A 5,736-nucleotide genomic window follows, 5' to 3' on the forward strand; every position below is an offset into this window, starting at 1 on the left:
TGACAAGAGAGTCAGTCGTCTGTCCGGTGGGAGCCGAATTCAGGAAGAGGCCGTGTCAAACTGGAGCCCCAGGAAAACCAGTGACTGGGTAGGAGAGAGGTTGGACTTGTCCTGATTGACCATCCAACCGAAGCAAGACAAGGCCTGGAGGGTGAGACCAAGACTTTCCAGATTTTGCGCACTGGTTGGAGCCCTGATCAGGAGGTCGTCCAAATAAGAAATCACTGAGACACGTCTTGTCCGTAAAAGGGCTAACACAGGTGCCAGGACCTTGGTAAAGACCCCCGGAGCAGTGGCCAGATCGAAGGGGAGAGCCACAAATTGAAAATGGCCTTCCGGGACTGCAAAGCGGAGGTACCCCTGATGACCGGGGAATATTGTAATGTAAAGAAACTCCCCTTGAGGCATGGATGCCACGACCGAACGGAGAGACTCCATTCTGAAAGGGCGGAGTAGAAGATGCTGGTTGAGGTTAAGGCCGCTTAAGATCCAAGATTGGGCGTACAGAACCCCCTTTCTAGGGGACCACGAAGAGGTTGGAGTAAAAAACCTCAAACGTTCCCTGGGGGGAACCGGGACAATTACTCCCTGGATGAGAAGGGTCTGGAGTGTGCCCTGTAACGCCTTTACTAGAGAGGAGGACCGAGGGGCCCGGGAAAGAAAAAAGCGATCCCTTGGAAAGGAGGAAAATTTGATTTGGTATCCGTTGGATACTACGTCCCTGACCCAGGAGTCCTGAAAGTCTCCAGACATCCCGGAAGAGTAAGAGACGACCTCCCACCCGAGAAAAATCTGCAGGTGGGGGCGTCCCTTCAGGCCGAGGTAGGTTTGAGGGTGCCTGATTTGGCCGCAAAACTGCCGGAACAGTTATCCGATTTCCAGGAGGGACAGGTCTGGAAGGCAAGAGCCTTCTTGTCCCGCGAAAGTGCCTGCCTGGACCCTTTATTGGCACCAAAGGTCCGAAAGGACCGGAAAAAGGAGTACTTCCGGCGAAAGTAGTGATGCGAGCCTTATTCTGAGGTGATAAGGAACTTTTTCCGCCCGTCGCCTCTGAGATAATCTCATCTAGGCGCTTGCCAAAAAGCCGAGAACCAGTAAAGGGAAGTTCAGTCAGAGACTTCTTGGAGGCAGTGTCCGCATCCTAGGCTTTGAGCCACATGGAGCGACAGAGGGCTACCAGGTTGCCTATGGCAAATGCAGCACACTGCATGGAAGCAGAACACAGAATCTCTGGCTTTTGAGCATTGGAGAGCTAAGTCAGCCAATTCCTCCAGGGGGATCCTGAAAGAATACCCTGGCGGAGATGGGAAGACCAGAATGAAACTGCTCTGGACACCCAGGCAGAAGCAAAAGCAGGAAGAAGGGACGAACCTGCTGCCTTAGAAAGGCAAGAGACTGTTGGATCCACAGTTGGAAAGGAGGTCCACCGAGTAATGAGGTCCTTGGCGAAAGGGTATTGCGCTTGAACCTTCTTCGTTTCCTGAAACTTCTTGTCAGGATGCCTCCAGCAAGGCTTCAAATTCAGCATGAGAGCTGCAAATCTTGGGTGCCGGTGGGGCACAGTGAAAGGAAACTTCTGGAGCTACGTTCGAAGTTCCTGGGTCCTCTAGGTGGAAGGTGCCCCTTATGGCTGAAACCAATGTGTCCACCGTGTCAGACAGATCTGTGTGTGGTCCTCTGAGTCAGAGGCCGAATCAGAAGCCTCATCTACAAGTTCTCCAGGTGAGTGGGAACGAGTGGAGGCAGCCCTGGAAGAGGGAGATACTGACCTGGTACGCGGTTCTGGGGAGATAGAGTGGCGACCAGGGGAGCGTCCTCTAGGGGAGTGACGCTTGCGGCAAACTGGAGCAGAGGGGAGATGCCTGTAAGGGGAGCACCTGTGTCTGCCAGAAGACTCAGGAGATGAGTCGGATGATACACTCCTATTACACTTGCGAGACCGGTTAGTATAGGGAGAGGGAGTCTCTCTGGAGGGACGGCGTAGGGAGGACCTCTTCAAGGCAGTCACCACAGAACGGGAGACCTGAGCCAAGTCGGAAATAGACTGGGAGAGGGGGGATACCCAGACTGGAGGGATAGCTGAGTCCACAGGGTCTGGAGGAGCATCCCAGGCAGAAATAACAGGGGGGGTCAGGGGGAGCAGTGGTGCAGGCGGAACAAGTGGGTTCAGCAGAACCAGACATTTTTGTATTACAGACCTTGCATGCATAATAGGTGACCAGGGTCCCAGTTAACTGCTTGGAGAGGAACAGTTCTGGGCTCAGACATAGTAAAAGGAAACTGTCTCACCCGGTGTCTGTGTCCCCAACAGGGCAGCTGCTGTGAGGAGAACTTCAGTCGCAGCTGAGAGAGGGAGGGGGGGAGAATACAGGACCAATGAAAAGAGGGGGCCAGATAAAACTATTGGCGTCTCTGATTGGTCCTGGGAGCCCCTCTGGACATGTACTGCGTTAATTGGTAGTTAATTTGCACGCTAGTGAGTTAATCCCCGCTGCCACGCGTGGCCGGGGTTAGGGTTCGGCAGAGCTCGCGGCTGAAATAACATGTGGCCGGGATAATGGCGCCCGCTCCCAGCCCTGATCGCATATGCGAGCACCAGGGGAGGGAGCGGGTAAACACACCGCTGGCAGCTTCTTCAATGCGTTCTTAAACTTTAACGCACGTTCCAACATCGGCCTTACGCTCTTCCTGGGGACGGGAACATCGGAGAGCCGTCAGCCTATCACCGGACACAGCGATGTTCCGCCTCGGCCGGTGATAGGCTGAGCCCACTGTCATGTAAGAAGCCGGCTTCTTACATGACAGTGCGCTCAACCTATCAACGGCCGAGGCAGAACATCACTGCGGCCAGTGATAGGCTGACGGCTTTCCGATGTTCCCATCCCCAGGAAGCAGGTGAGGCTGGTACTGGACCAATGGGAGGTGAGTTAATGTTTATTTTTTTGCAGCCCAGGCATAAGGATACCGCACAGTATAGAGTGTCAGCACCGGTGGCCCAAACAGGAGGACTAGGAGGGCAGCGCTTGCGGGTGATATGTGAGTATTTACCAGAATGGGGACAGTGCAGCGCTGGGCTGGTCTGATAATTTTGGGGGGCAGAACAGTGCTCGCAGGTCACATGATTAGTTCCCCGATGTGGGGACAGCGCAGCGCTGGGCTGATAATTCATTCCCGAGGGGGAGGGGCCAAACCGATATGGCAGTATGGGTTAAAATTCATATTGTGCAGGACACAAATTTCGGTATTCGGTATGAACCGGTATACCGCCCAGCCCTACACTGACGTATATATACACATTTCTATTTCCCACAGAGAGCTGTGATTGGCTGGAACCATATGACCAATCACAGCTCTCTGTGGGAAATATGAGTAGGTGTATTTATACGGCAGTGCAGGGGACCATAGAAGAGCGGCTGCCGCATCTATACATTATACAGGAGGATCGCAATGGGCGATCTGTCAATTAGTACAGGTACTAATACTCCCATCATGGAACAGTGTGTTCCATGCTGGGAGTAGTAGTACAACCTAAAAAAAAATAACGAAAAAAAAAAGTGAAAAACACACACACTACATTGTTATTATTGTCAGCTACATTTTGAGGTCCCCGCCCACATAAATTGATCCCTGTTTGAAAAATAAAAATGTTATTATAAAAAAAATTTTGTTAGGCCTCTTTCACACTATAAAATAGTTCCGTTTAGAAACTTCTGTCACCAGTTCCGTCACTATATCGTCGAAATCCGGCCGTTACAAACTGCCCGTTTGCACCCGTATATGCACGTAATTCATTACGGGCGTTATACAGTGACGGGACATCGTGGCGGAAAAGTTACTGCATGCAGGGTTTCGCCGATATAGTGACGGAACTGGTGACGGAAGTTCCTAAACGGAACAATTTTATAGTGTGAAAGAGGCCTTAGATACAATTTTTTCCTTCACTACTGTATCTTATTTATTTTTAATGGTACCCTATGAAATGTTATTCAAAAAAGGTATCTCCATCACTTTTTTGGATCGCTAAAGTCCAAAGAAAGAATAAAAACCGCCTGCAAAAAAGCCAAAGTTAAAACCCACATATCGTTTTTCTTGGTGTTTTTTCACTCCCATAGGCTTCTATGGGAGAAAAACACCACAATTTTGACAAAAATAAAGGTAAAAAAAATAAAAAATAAATCGCTAGTGGTTCAACATGCTGCGATTTTGGAAAACCGCCAAGGAGCTGAAAACGCCAAGAGTGAAAAAACACCAAGAGAATTAAAAAAAACCCATCAAAGTGAAAATTGCCAAGTGGAATAAGAATTTTGCCATTTCTCATTGGCCGAAAAAAATGCCATGCGGCAGACTTGGCGTTTTTTCTTGGAGTTAAAAAAAAAATAAAAATAAAAAAAAATAGAAACTTAGCCTAATGATAAATCTGGTTTGAGCACACAATACATTAAAGTGAATTTCAAGGTGGAATTCATTAGTTACATTTCTTCTGAAGGAATTTTTGCCCTCATTCAACAAACACAAATCTGCAAACTTTGACATGTGGATTCGTTTTTAGAGTACAGTGACCCCCCCCTACGATGGCCCGGACACATGATCAAATCAACATACGATGGCCTCTCAGATGTCAGCATCGACATACGATGCTTTTTTATGTCGGGGCCATCACATTAAGTGCTATCCGGCAGCGCAAAATGCTTAAGCTGCTGCCGGATAGCAGCTTAATGTTCCCCGTGTGGTGCGGTAAGTATTACTTACACGCTCCGGGGTGCCCTCCGGGTCCAGTGCTGGTCTTCCGGGGTCTTCTCGGCCCTCTCCGATGACGTCAATACACTGCTGAGCACGTCATCCAATAGGAATGGCGTACGCAGCGGTGTAATGACGACGCTACGCAGGCCCAGTAAGGCCTTGTGGAAGACAGCAGAGGACCGGGGTCACCATCGGGAGTGGCAGGGACACCATCGCGAGCGGCAGGAACAGGCGAGTACAGCTTCCTATACTTTTACATTGCATGAATCTCTCAACATATGATGGATTCGACAAACGATGGCTCCTTTGGAACGAATTACCATCGTATGTTGAGGGACCACTGTATCCTGTAAGGGTATGTTCTCACAACAGAGTGTGAACGGAGTCTCCGCTCGCTGAATTCAGCGAGCAGAGATTCAGACTAGCAGCCGGCGGTGACGGAAGGACTGCGCGTCACCATTGACAGCTATGCAGGGCTCGCAGACTTCCGCGCAAAGAATGAACATGTTCTTTGCGCGGAACAATTTCAGCGGTGGAATTGTCCGCCGCTGAAATTCCGCAGCGTGAACGGGTTTCGCGGAGACCCATTCACACTAAGATTAAGTTCACACTGCGGAATACCACGGGGGACTCCATAGTGTGAACATACCCTAAATCTATTATACACATCCCTAACAATCACCCTATTTACTCATATTGAGCCCCGTAGTGTAATTCCTGGTCAGACGAGTAACTCGAGCAGCTGCAATGTGAGTACGAGTGAACCTTACTCTATATTCTGTCACTATGAACTCGGACGCCCACACGGGAGGAGCTGATAGGAGACAATGCTGACAGTCACGCTACGAGGCGACACCTCACGCACACACAAGCCGGGTCGCACTGAAACTTTCCCGCCCAGACTTCAACCAATGAGCGATCACCAAATATTCTCCCCGGCCAATAGGAAGCTAGACCCTCTGACAGCGCTGATTGGGTGTTCGGGCACCCGCCTTG

General features: G+C 50.1%; 1 protein-coding gene across 5 annotated transcripts in view; it reads right to left on the reverse strand.

The window, feature by feature from the left end:
• Positions 1–5,658, reverse strand: part of C5H18orf63 (chromosome 5 C18orf63 homolog) — a 185,754-nt gene extending 180,096 nt beyond the window's left edge. For 2 of the 5 annotated variants that reach the window (XM_056521445.1, XM_056521444.1), the window contains exon 1: positions 5,511–5,636. The gene's annotated coding sequence lies outside the window, so the exon portion shown is untranslated. Of the gene's footprint in view, positions 1–5,431; positions 5,451–5,510 lie in introns of those variants that run through there. The other 3 variants (XM_056521441.1, XM_056521442.1, XM_056521443.1) reach the window with 3 other exon arrangements.
• Positions 5,659–5,736: the final 78 nt, after the last annotated feature.

Source organism: Hyla sarda, chromosome 5, assembly GCF_029499605.1.
Source record: "Hyla sarda isolate aHylSar1 chromosome 5, aHylSar1.hap1, whole genome shotgun sequence".
Taxonomy (NCBI): Eukaryota; Metazoa; Chordata; class Amphibia; order Anura; family Hylidae; genus Hyla; species Hyla sarda.